Source organism: Cupressus sempervirens, chromosome 5, assembly GCF_028749045.1.
Source record: "Cupressus sempervirens isolate cs-2001-9-10 chromosome 5, ASM2874904v1, whole genome shotgun sequence".
NCBI classification, from domain to species: domain Eukaryota; kingdom Viridiplantae; phylum Streptophyta; class Pinopsida; order Cupressales; family Cupressaceae; genus Cupressus; species Cupressus sempervirens.
In genome coordinates, this window is record NC_143122.1 from 547,160,894 (window position 1) to 547,175,718 (window position 14,825).

Here is a 14,825-nt window from a genome sequence, read left to right on the forward strand (position 1 = left end):
TTGTGTGAATTCTCATGATTCTTGAAACTATGTTGTATACACATAATGTATTATATAGTAATAATTTGATTATATATAAAATTTCAAACTGACCTACAGCTATTGTTGCTCCCTTGTATTTGCAAAAGGAAATTTAGGGTCATTTCAATTTGACATTGAGTCATTTGCAAAGGGTTGTTATTGTTTGTAATTGACAATTGTTAAATATATTATGTTGTAGGCTAATTTATAATTATAAATTATAATACATTTTTTTTTTAAATAGAGCTTATTCTATTAAATGCATTATGTTACAATTTCTTAAAGAAACTAGAATCAATGAAAATTTCCACATGTTAAAAAAATACAATCAATGAAAATCTCAACATGTAAGTTTGTAACATCAACATGTTCAAAAAATAATAATTTAAGCATTTATAAAGGGATAGTGAATGAAGGCTATAAATTAACTTCTACAAACATGTTACATAATTAATTAGTTGGTAGAGTCTTAGATCAGAGCTACTAGCCTACTAATTGACTCACGTAGAAGTTAGAACTTGAGGTTGAGATGCTGCTATAGTTGCCATTTTGCCTAGCCTGGCTTAGCATCACTATCATCAAAATCCTCCTCATTTATTGCATACAAAATTTCATTGTCCATTGTGTTTTCTTTAGATTCATTGTCAGCCTTAGACTTACTATGCATGCCAAAGTCAACATCATCTTCATTGCTTCCAATATTAAGATATGAATCACTGCCACCACCACTGCCACTTGTGTTTAAAATGTTGGCAATCTCTCTTCTTTGACATTGGTTTCTCCAAATATTGATAGCCCTATCATAAGGGAAATTTTCTACCTCATACCTAGAATTATAGAGCCTCAGACATTTATCCAAATTTTTGTCTAATTTTTTTCTAACCTTTGACTTCAAGAAGCCCAAAGTATTGAAAACTCTCTCATCCTCCACTAAACCCAATATCATTATCAAACATAAATTGGTAAGCTTGAAATATTCTAATATTTCCTCTCTCAATTGATTACTCTCACCAAAGTTTCTCCAAAGCTTTGTTATCGCTCCCTCTTCATTTGGGTTCTCGATAAGAGCATATTGTTCCCTCATTATGTTTGCAAAAGAATATGATTGATCTCTCTATCGAGATTCATCTAAAATTCCATTTATAGTGACTCCATTGATTACTTTAGGTTTGCAAAAATGTTGAATCAAAGCCATCATCCTTCTTCAAAAATCAGTTGGATAGTTTAGAGACCAATATTGTGAAAAAATAATTGACATTGCTTCAACTAGTTCCTCTAGAGGGAATCTGAATCTAATTTCTGATGAAAGATTGTAGCAAACTCACTTGACAAAGTCAAGTATAGAGTCTTTGATCTTCTTGAAGTCTTCACTTGTAACACATGAAAGTACCTTCTCTGGTACTGATTCAACTTTGCTTCTTGCTTCGTTGGGGTTAGAGTCAGGCTTGACGTGGGCATAGTACTACATTGGTATGTCAACTCCACGTACCTTGCCATATACCTCATCGTTTGCACCAATATTTTGTAATGCCCCGCCAAGGGATCCAAAGAATTAATCTAAAATATCACTAAGTTGCCAAACAATTTTTTTTTTTTAAACATGAAAGATAAACCATTTACAACTTATACATAGTAATGGAAGCATTAGCATCAATTCAAGTATACATAACATACATAACAGATTACATTCTTTTAAGATTCCTTAACGTTGAATTATATCTAAACTAACTATTCATCTATCATTACATCCTTAGCAATGATACATCCAAAGTTCTTAAACAATATACAAGTGTCTTTTTTGAAATTTACATTTTAGTTTAGCTCAATTATCCACTATACATGTCACAAGGTATGAGAGGCTTAAAAGAATAAACATCCATGTATGAAAGTACATCATCATACTAACTCTAATCCATAATGCTATAACATATATAAAACCATACATGATACATCATCATGAAAGATATAAACATCCATCATAAAAGATAACCATATATCACAAACATAACTAACTAAGTGCACGGTTCCTCCCAACCATTAATAACATCATTATACCATCGTGGGCCCTAGCCATCTCTCCATGCCTAACATTCCAAATTACTAAAGAGATCATCAGTATTAACATAGTAGGAATGTCATACCTAAATCATACTACATTATATGCAGAAAGTAATCTAACATGCAAATATAAGCATGAGATAACATAAGCTAACATATGCAAATCATCAATGTAAGAAACATACCAGTAAATACATCCATCATAGGGTATATCATCTATCATAATGCTCCAAGAACAGAATGAAGATAAATATCAATCAAGAATGCTCTAGCCACGGTGTCTCAGATGGATCTCAAATGATAAGAGTGGAAAAACACTACCACCCGACTGCGTGAAACCTAAGTGGTCCACTCCTACCATGCTGAGGAGATAATCTCAAGTCCCAAATAGGCTATCAAAATCACATATCATAATACTCTTTTAAGTCCAGGAATCCTAAAAGTATACTAACTCAAAGGTTCCAATCACAAAATTGACATCTAATCCCAGAGGCACAACAATAAGTACACTACCAGAGGTACACAAAATCTATAGAGGAGACTTAGGCTACATATTAGGGATTGTCATCACATGGCTGCTTGAGTTACCCTAGACTGGTCTCTCATTAGACCCTGGACCTCAAGCGTTGAGTTAACTTCGATTGGTTACTCTGAACCCCGGACCCTCAATGTGGCACATGTGGAAACCAAGAGCCCTCTCAAGAAGACGAGGCACTCATCCCATCCTTAGTCTATACAAGCACTCAAGGCATGGGTGGATCAAATATCTCTAACTTATCTTTGTAGTGTGTTTCCTCCCATAAATTTTAATTACTAGATTATCACTTATTACATAACTTGCATTAGGTTACCCTAGTACTGACCACTTTGGGCCCCGAACCCCTATGCAAGCCACTCCCATAGTCATGTACCTAAACAACCTCTCCTAAGCACATAAATCCATAGTTGTGTCCCATACCACAACACTCATAAAGATCAAACTTGGTTCCTTAATAGGTAACCTGATAATAAGATAGTTCTCCCATCCAAGAACACATAAAAGCTCCACAAAATAAACCTCATAAATGTAATCTCCAATATGAATCACAATATCCGTTGGTTCTTAACAAGCAACCAAAAGGTATCTCAAAGTAATACTGATCGAAGACTCCAAAATGGTTGAGTCAAAACATGTCACAACATGACATCATCAAGATATAAAACAACATTTCAATCCCATCATGGCGACTGGAAAGTAATCCAAGGATAATTGATTAATGACTCAAAAATGGTTAATTCAAGTGTCTCATACACATACATCTCAGCTTCACACTTGAAGACTGATGTACAATAACAAGCAATAAATACAAACATTTCATAGAGCATACGATCACATTACCATGGTTGGGTTTATAAAGATTGAAGATAAGACATCATCACGACATCACAATCATAACCCCCAAGCCTCTGGTAGACATCCTATAACTAGTCAACACTAGTCAACCCAAAACCCAAAACAAATAGCATATAAAAAACACAATGCAAACACATGTTCTGGTTTACTAAAATCACATAGTTGAATAAAGTGTAAAGGTTTCAGTTTTCATTTCAAGTATACTTCAAGTGTCTAAGTTTAATCATTTGACCTACAAGTCAACCCGTTTGTTCCCCGATAGCATTATTCTTTCCATCATTAAAATAATATTCTAAGAATAGCTGAAGGATAAATATTAAATCATTTGACACTTAATAAAATCATTCACTTTATTTTGCTAAGATCAATGTTACAAATTGAATGACTCTTCTTAATGTTACTTCAACTATTAACATAAATCAAGGATCATTATTCATCTAAATTATAAGAGAGCCAATTACTAGTCTTCGAATAAGAAGATTATAACTTTATTAAGATGATCAATTAACATAGGTACACAATCCATGACTTTTATCATTCTATTAAAACTCAATTAAATGTTACTAAATCTTAAGTCTCTTAATTTAATCGTGGCAATAATTAAATCATCACTAATAACCATTTAAATAACTAAAGTCATTATTCAAGTCATTAGAATAAGACTTATCAACTTCGATACTTAACAATTCCACTAAAGAATCGTTATTATCATATCAATTAAAACTTTGTTACATAACTTAATTATTAATTAAACTTAATTAACTCTAATTAATTTGTTTAATTAATAATTACAAATCCAATTCTCTAATATTAATAATGACTTGTTAATATTTAATAACAAATGACTTGTTAATATTTAATAACAAGTTATATTGGAAATCTCTATAATAACCAAATTCGTCTTTCTTTTATGAATACTAAAATTTCCTTAATAAATACGTATTATCGATAACCATTCAACTAAACCCCACTTGATTAAACTGATTAACAATCAACTATATTCCATTTCATTAATTTAATAAGTTATATTAAAATAAATTCACGATAGAAAATTCTCCATTATTTTGCTAACAACAATGTCATTAGTGACTAAATATAGCTTCCTTAAGAAACGTTTCCCATTACACAAATCACTAGGATAAGACTTATAAATAATTTATAATTTCCTTGAAGATAATTACTTGCCCATAACATTTGCATTCTTCCTCAAAATCAATGTCGTCAATCAATATCCCTAAAGCATCTCCTAACATTAAAATTTAATTGATTAAATTAGTAGTTATATAAAACTAACTATACTTATTATTCATTAATAATTGTTAACCTTAACAATTATTAATAAACTTATTAGTAATTTCATTATTTAATTATAATGATCAATATTTGAACCAGATTCATCATTCATACAACCATTTGATGAATATCAATTAAACATTGATATCTCTTTCCATTTTAATCTATATTATTGATAATCATTACAATTAAAGATCTCTGTTACATAACTTAATTATTAATATCATAACCATATTAATAATTACATAACTATATTAGCAACTCTAATTTCATAATTTAAAATCAACTATACTACACCCATTAACATTCAAATTAATAAATTAATAATAACTTGTTAATTACTAATAACAAGTTATAAATCTATGATAACAATTTCCCCATTAATCAAATGAATTTTAATATCTCAATTCAATTGAACAATAGTTGACAAACTATTATTAAATAAATTGATAATTCCTATACAACATTAACATTAAATAACATCTAATATTTATAAATGACAAATATTTATATTAATTAGTGAATGTATATATTTTAAATAATATATACATATATTATTATCGTTATATATTACTAGCTACCGGTAATTGTATCACTACACCATTAAAACTTAAACAATCTTAAAATCTCATATGAAATTCATATGACTTTATTATAATATTTCAAAAATGTTTTTTTTCAAACTATCACTGCAAGCTAAAATAGTGTGCGTACATTGCAGGTCTACACAGTACGCCGTCGCCAAGCTATTAAGTTGTTGTGCAGTCGTAGCCTCCGCAGTCGGGTACACTGCGATCGCAGTGCTGACACAAAGAGAGGTCGCCGGTAAGAGGTGAGTGGGTGCGGTGGGAATAAACCCCACCTGCCCCAACATATAAGTTGATATATATTTTTTGTTTATGAAATGCGGTTTAAATAGCATTTTTCAATAACGCTTCATGCGATGTACCAAACTAATAAATTTCCACTGCGGTTTAATATCAATAATTTCATAGAATATCAAACTATTATTTTATATTTATTTATTTATTTATGTATATGTATATGTATATGTATATGTATATGTATATGTATATGTATATGTATATGTATATGTTTATGTATATGTATGTGTATATGTATATGTATATGTATATGTATATATATATATATATATATATATATATAAGCATTTCGGTATTCAGCATTGTAAATATATATGTATTCATATATTTTATAAAAGTATGCAGATTCTATATATTCAAAAGGAGAACACATATATAACTTTTAAATAAGAAGGGCTTTCAAATTCTTTAAATTAAAAATTTTTCCTTTAAAATAATTATTCTCTAAATATGACCATAATCCATCTAATAGATTTGTCCATAATATTATTTGATAGAAAGATTACATCTAACTATTCACAATATGAATTTTGAACCCAAACCCAATTCAGACCTAATTCTTCCTCATTTTGAACTAGGGTTTTCTATTGTTTCCTTTGCAACCATACATATCTAGATTTCAAATTTTAAACTATAGATTCAATCACAAAGAGTATTCAGACACATATGACAGACACGATGAAGATAGGAAGAGAAAGAGTGCAAATAGAATATGTGATTATCACGAGTGCACCTGGACACTGATGCTAATTTTCCATGCCTCAGAAGTCCATAGAAAATCCCTTCCTTCTCCATCATTCGCAATTCCTCCAAGATCCAAGCCAACCAAAAACCTCCAAGTGATGAGAAGAGCTAGAAGAAGCATAGGAGCATGTAGAAACATATGAGCATGTAGAGGCATATGAGCTTCTCAAATGCATGTAAGATTTGAAGCTTGAAGCTTGTCCAAACACACTAGGAGAGCCTCTATTTAAAGGCCTTTAAGATGCATTTAGAATGTCTCTAGAAACAACTAGAAGATAAGCATGACAACTAAGCATGAGTCTACTCCAACCTTCTAGATGAGTCATAAGGTTGTAGACACCATGTGCTCAAATAAAATGCTAACTCCTAAGTGTAGACAACTTATGCATTCTTAGAGTGCAAACTCCTGTGTTGTCTACATGACAACTCCCGAGAATTTGCCAACTCCTATGTGAGCAAATATTAAAATAATGCAACTTAATTAATATAATATTTACTTTACTCTTTTCAATTTTATTTATTTATTTATTAAATCTCACGCACTAACTTTAATAACTCCACTTATTGTTATCTTAATATATTTATATTTTAATCACATGAAATCTAGAATCTTTTAATAATTTTAATATCTTTTCTACTTTTACATTCCATTTTCAAAACTTAATTGCTAAAATATTTATTAGCTTAATAATATTATTATTTAGTCATTTATTTAAAAATGAACTCCAAATATATTATTATTAAAATAAATATTGTCACATTTCAAATTTAAACTTATAACTTTTATTTTCAAATTTAATTATTTTATTTAATTAATTTCTCAATTAAATAAATATTAAAATATCATATTAATTTTCCATTAAATTAAATCATTAATTAAATCTTTTAATTAGGCTTAATTAATAGAAAATACTCCAAAGACACACAAAGTAAAAATATGAAAACCCATCATAGCCAAAATACATACAAAATCAAACCAAAAGGGTTAATATCACGAATTACATCATCTGACGTATTCGGAGGGTACTCAACTTAGATACTTGTCCTAATTTTCAATTAGGACAAATGGCTTAAAGGGTTGGGATTTGGACTTGAGAATTTATCTCCCCTCTCTTACCATTGAGATAATGTGATAGGGTATGCTCATCTTGATAATTTAGGGAAGTCGATACTCGGTACTTGCAACTTGCATAAAAACCATGCATGTACAAGCACAATATATACTAACTAAACAGGTAATTGCAGGAAGTGGTGCATCATGTAGATCCTGACTAGCAGGTGACTACGACTCCCTTCCTTAACCTCATCAAACACGCCATACATAAGAGCAAACACGCACACCATACACATGCAAGTATGGGGTAAGTATCCATAAGAAAACACATATGATAATAAATCATCTTACTAATCATCATCAATAGCTGGAAACAATATAATAATCATCATGCATACATGAAATATAAAGTACCAAGTAATCTCATCATATATCAACTGAATCTGAAACAATATCTGATAATCTCAAAGCAATGCTACTAACCATCAACATAAAACTAACCCTAAAAGAGTTCGACAATGATAACAAAAATGCGAACTAGGGGTAGGCACTACATATGTAATAAGTTCCTAGGATTGTTCAAATCTAAGATTTCTAACCACTTTTCAAACTTTGTTTCATTTAATGGTATTAATTAGTACAGAGTATCTAGGATACTACATGTCATTTTACGCAACTTATTATATTCTGCAATGTACTTAGCTCTTTGTTGAACCTTTTTTATAGTATTTATCATGTCCTATAGCATGGGGAGAATAGCTGCTAAAGTTAAGAGTACATTAAAATTAATTAGGCTTGAATATAGCTTAGGGAATTTGTCTCATATAAAGTGGATTAATCCAAGCAATGATGGGTATTCAGACATTACTCGATGCACTGGTCCACCCAAAGAGATCCATTTGGTATCATTGTCTTTAAAAAGTTTTTTCCCATTAGTAAGTCCTCCAGCAAAGTGTTGAAATTCCCAGACTCATTTTGGACTTCGACAGAAGTATTGGTAAATCTCTTTGGTTAGAGATTCCACTTTACTTACACAACCAAAATTGCTAACAATTCCAAAAGCTAGATTCATTCGATGGGCCATGCAATGAATGGAAATAGTGTAGGGTGCCAAATCATTCATGATCTTTTTGCAAAGACCGCCTTTATGACCTTGCATAACCGAAGCTCCATCCGTTCCAAAACACACCAACTTTTTGCCAATCTCTATGCTATCCAAACCTCTAGATTCAATTACAATAGTCTTTAATAATTCATATAAATTTTTAGCTATCGTACTACGATTCAATTTAGCAACAAATAGTAGAAATAGTTGATGACAAAGATTGTTTACAATGTAAACATGCATGCAAACCTAGGAAGTATTATCAATTGTTGTAACTTCATCTAGAGATAATGCAATGAAATTAGAGTTTAATTTTTTCCTTCATATCTTCTTTTTCAACCTATGCAAAACATCTAGCCCATTTCCACCTGTTGTTTACTGACCAGTGACTATTCGGATAGTTTCGAGTTTTCAAAAAGTGCAATAAGGTAGGAATTGAAGGGTAGTCTATCATAGGACATCCTCTTTCCAATATATAAAACACCACACTTAATTGAACTACTTTTTCCATATTTTGCACTTTCATTGCTTTCCCAATGAAATCTTCAATGGAACCTTTTACTGTAGAATGCTTCTCCCATAATTGCTAGTGTAACTTGTATATTTTAGCATTCCTAATATGCAAACATTTCTCCTTTATTTTCCAAGTTAGCAAAAAAATTTCAACTCCATCTATAGTTCCCTTCTTGTAAACTTTATCAACATGCTTTTCTATGGTATCAATTTTAAGCTGCAACCTCTTCTCCTTCTTTGTTATCTCTGTGCAAATCTTACATCTATATTCTATAGGAGGCTCACCATCAATTGAATTGGGCACTAGTTCAATCAACTAGTACTTTTCCACCCATTCTAACTGAAAATTACTTTTGGACAAATCCTAGCGGAGATCGATCTTTCATTGATTCCAATTTTCTTTTCCTCTTTTGTGCATGAACATAATTTATGAAATCAATTTTTCTCACTCGACTAGTCTAGGACCAACTCCAACTCTATAATCTTAGTTTGTGACTCCCTACTTAGGGGAAGTACCTCCAAATCTTGTTCAAGTTCATCCTCAATTGAGATATTAGGTTCACCAATTTGAACTTCAATATGGTCTTAGGATCCAACTTGTGATGAATCTCCTTTTTCAATAACCACTGGAGATCTAACTTGTGAATCTTGAAGGTTGCCAACATTTCCACCATCAAAATATGCCACTATGGTTTTTCATTTTGGTAATGGTGGCCTCTCTTGGCTTTCAGGGATCCTACTAGAACCCCTATTAGCCCTCTTGTTTGACATGGTAAACCGATAAAGGCTACAAAAAAAATCAACTTAGTTGTTGAACAAAAGACTCAATTACTTAGACTACATGTAATAACAATAATATGATTCATTCTCAAAAAAAGGGTATTATTGCTATGGTACTACCCAATATAATTCGCAAACCTATAGGCTATCTTAACATGTGAGATGTCCAGTCACTAATGGACACTAGACAATAAAACTTAAAAAATAACTAGTACCACTATACTAGTGGTCCAGTACCACTGTTGATATAAAAAATTAATTACGAATCACTTGCCTTTTACAAAAACTAGGGTCCACGAGTCAATGGCCAATGCACTCAACACTCTGAAAGTTCGGTAGTAATAGGAAATGCCAGTCTCTAGACCAGAAAATAGAAAATTGTTTAGAATAATAATATATTATAGTCCAATCTAAGTTGGTGAATTATGCAGGATTAATAAGCAGGAATATCAAATGTAGGTGAAACACACCTTCCTATGCAAGCCCACAGTAGGAAATAGTTGGCTAAACGGGGTTGGTGATTGACACACATCGGTAAAATGGTTAGCGACACCCAACCCAAGGGAAAATTATTTGGTTGTAGTAATGGCAAAAGAATGTGGGCTAATAAGAAATAACATGCAAAGGCTAGCGATATGCTTAAAATAAATGTATCCAAAATGTATATTGCATTGGCAATTGAATTGATATTTTTGACCAATCATGTGATAATTAATGGGTGACTACCCCAAGCACTGGACCAAAATTTGATAAATATCTGGCAACATGGTTGACCTGCATTGCATGCGTTATTCACCAAATAATGATTTACTCATCAGACGAGATCAACAAAAGGCGAAGATTCACAACTAAAGTAATCGTTGATATGTATATGTATATGTACATGTACATGTACATACATATACACATAGACATATATATGTATATGTATATGTGTATATGTCCATATATAGATATACTTATATATTCATATATGTGTGTGTGTGTATACATATGTACATATAAATATATACATAATATATGCATATGTATATGCATGCATATATATACATATATTTATGTGTGTGTGTGTGTGTATTTATTTATTTATGTGTGCATCTATGTGTGTGTGCGTGCTATAGTTCAACTAGGAAACAAAAGTCAATTAGAAATGTAATCGAACATGTTTTTAAACAATTTATTTTCACCCTCTTACAAACATAATTTAAGTTGCTTCGAAGGACATTTAGTATTAACAATCACTAAATTTGATTGTGTAGATTATGTTGTAGAAAACATTACCTTATATATGAACCCAATTATATATGCAATATTATCAATAGCTACATCTAGTTCCATTGACCATCATATTTTTGCAAAATCACCTATCTATTGCAATGCCTTATAAGGTTATTTGGAATTTGTTCCTGTTAGTAATTTTTCATCAAAGTTATTCAAGGTCATGAGGATAATTTGAGTAAGGGAATATCATTTAGTAAGTTCATGAGATCAATTTGTTCAAAATAGACCTATAACATCCTAACTTTGAGGATTATTAGATAGAAATATAATAGCTACATACAAATATAACCAAAAATGCAAAGGAATAAAATATATAAAGATTTAACATGGTTCACCCAATCCTAGGCTATACCAACTGAGAATCCAATACTATTATCTAGTAATTCAACCTAACTACAATATGCAACCCCTTGTAACTCAATACCACTAAAAGGAGCTAGTCAATCATCATTTGAAAATGCCTAAGACATTTTATACAGGACTTATGTCAATTAAAACAATAGGGTTAGGATATGTCATCCAATAGAACAATAATTCCTAATGCCTTTTACAATAATAAATTCAGCTTTGGCATTGTGGGGTACTACCCCTTGACCTCACCCTTTTGTGTCTAGAGCCCTGCCCCAAGACCCAGCAAGGAGCATTAATCACATGACAATATTCCTCAAAGAAGCATAATTTTAATCTACAGTTTATCTACTATCATTATAAGATGAGAAGGAAAATAAAATGGGGCATAGAAATAGAGAGTTGTACATCAAAGGCCAAAGCACTTTCTATCACATTCGTTGTTTCTTCATGGTTGACACCATACTATTCTAAGGGTTTTTGTGTAATATGCTTACTTAAGGGATAGGTGCATTATGCTCCAGTTAGTGTTCTACCCATATCTAGTTGGCTATCAGATTCTATTTTTATATGTTGTCTCTTTACTACCGCTATCTACCTTGACACATTATGGGGGGAAATTGTGACAATGAAAGTGGGGAAAATTAACCTCTAAGTTTGATTAGGCTTCACAAAACAACAATAATAGAGTCAAATGTGGTCAAAGGATAAAAAGTTTTTGAAATGTGTTAGAATGGTTGTAATCAATATTATTTATTCCAATTTTAATTTTTTGGGGTTTTCCAATAACAATTGGATAAATTTTGTGAGTGTTTTGATAAAAATTGCAAAAGTTACATGAAAATTTACAAAAGTTACAACATTGCAAAACTTGCACAATAGATGAAAACAGAGATTTCATTAGTTATAAAAGGTAATTATAATAGTTTATGGGGTTGTAGAGAGTTTATAAGTAATTTTGTTAGTCAAAATTGGGGAAGTGATCATTTTTTGGGGAGTTTGTGGAAGAGCAATCAAGAAACACTCTATCATGTTTTTGGAGGATTTTTCATTATTGCAGAGCAATTTGTGCTCACATTTGATGTAACTTAAATATGTAATTAACTTTGAAGAGATATTTTAATGAAATATCTTTTATTTGAATCAAATTTCATTATATTTCATATTGTATTTTGAAAGTTATTGTAGTTTCTTTGTAATTTGTCTAGAACCCTAGCAAGGGCTACCCATTTTCTTAAAACCCATTGACTTTGGGTTTAGCCATTAGATCTATATATAAACTGGATTAAAATTTTGTAACTAAGAAATCTACAATTTTAATGGATCAATTGGATTCATTATTATTTTTGTGAGAATTATTATTAATTGTTTTCTACACTATATAGTTAAAATTGGTCTGTCAATAGCTACAAACTTAAGTAACTTTATTGATATTGAGAATAATGTCTCCAGACTATTTTGATGCGAGAAATGCCTCAATGAAAAGAGATTCTCAGAAGATATAAGAAGTAGCATAAACTACTACAACAAATTGGCTCACAACATCCTACTAATAGAAAATGACATTAAAGATCAAATAAAAATCTAGACCAAGCACATTAGGAGCATTCTTGAACTCTCAATTAGAAGACAACATTGGAAGATGGAGATGAGTAGAAAAAAAAAAGATACATGAAGAATCTAGAAATCCAAAGAAACCCCATCAAACAACTCAAGAAAGACTAAATAAGTAGCTAATAGCCAAAAGATCAATATAACAATAGAAGTAACTTAGACTGAGAGTCAAGCAACAAATGAGAGACAAAAGAATAGAGCAGTAACAAGAAAAAGAACCACTAGGGAAAATGAAAGTCGTAGAGAAAAATCAAGCACATGTCTCCAACTCTATCAGTAAAATCAAATACCTAGAGAGAGGACAAAATAAAAAACCATAAAGTAGATAAAGTAAACTGAGGAAATGATAATGTTGTTGAAAACAATTGGTTAATTGTGTATTGTCTTTGATGTTACACAAAATAGCATATACTTTCTAGTCAGTGTATGTCAAACCCACTTAGGTGATGAAGATAGTTTCCTATGTCTATCAAGCATTCTAGAGTTTGCCTAGATTAGAAGATAGTGACTACCAAGTTCACTCAAGCGACAAAGAAAAATTTGCAGAAGATTGACTGTTAACCAAGCTCACTTAGTTAATGAAGAAAAATTTGGATGGAATCAATTTTAACCAAGCTCACTCGGTTACCAAAAGAACTTTGTAAAGATGTAGTGTTAACTGAGTTCACTTGATTAACACACGAAAATTGTATCTGAGTTAGTGCCTATCGAGCAGGGTAAGTTAATGAAGGATTTTCTTATTGTGGCATATTGAGTTTAATAGATTTGTTTTTTGGTTCTAACTGACAAAGGAGATAAATATTAAATATTCTAAGTTGTATTCAAGCTAACTTGACAATGTGTATGATATAAGTATAAGGTCAAGTTGAGGATTGAATGTGTGAAAGTGAATGAAAGAATAGAAGATGCTAAGAGGAGGCAAATTAGAAGGATAAGTAGAATATCCTTGTGGAGATACAAATATACATTTGATTAGAAAGGATCAATTATACAAGTCATAATTAAGATCTATAATCAAAAATTTAGTTGCATCAGAAATCACATCATCTCATTCTTACTCTCTAACATTATAGCAGTGATCTAAATCTCTTAATAGAGTTGGCTTAATAGCTATTTGCAAATCCTCTAACAAGGTGGCATTTCTAGATTGAAGTGTCTAAAGACCTATAACAAGGCCACTCCCTAATAGGGTGATTAAATCCTCCAACATAGTTACACCCAATAATGTGTTTTGTAGCCTTTAACAAGTTTGGCTCCTAATAGGGCTCACTTCAAAAGAGTGAAAATTAGTAACTAGTTGCAATTGGTGGATTTTCCCAAATTGGGTTTCTACATTTAATCTTGGTGTCACTTGTGTTCATGTTATTTCTATTATTCATATGCAACTAAGTTAAGTAAGGTTAATCATAGAAAATATCATAAGATTTGCATGTTAAGATTTTATCAAGTTACAACATTTACTAATGTAAATTGAGTGCCTGTGTTTATCGAGCATTGATATTTTTAGTAAAGTTTGTGTTTTGTGTTGACATCTAAGGGATCTAGGATTTATTTTAGTGTTAATTGATTCACCCCTACCCTCTTATTTACTTCTCTTATATTTCCAACAATTGGTATCAAAGCTTCTTGGTGCTTGTAGAGAAGGTTTTAAGGACCTAAGCTAAAGATTAGAATGTCTTACAAAAGGGAGATCCCCAAGATAAAAAGAGATAACTTCAAGGCATGGTAGGAAATCAT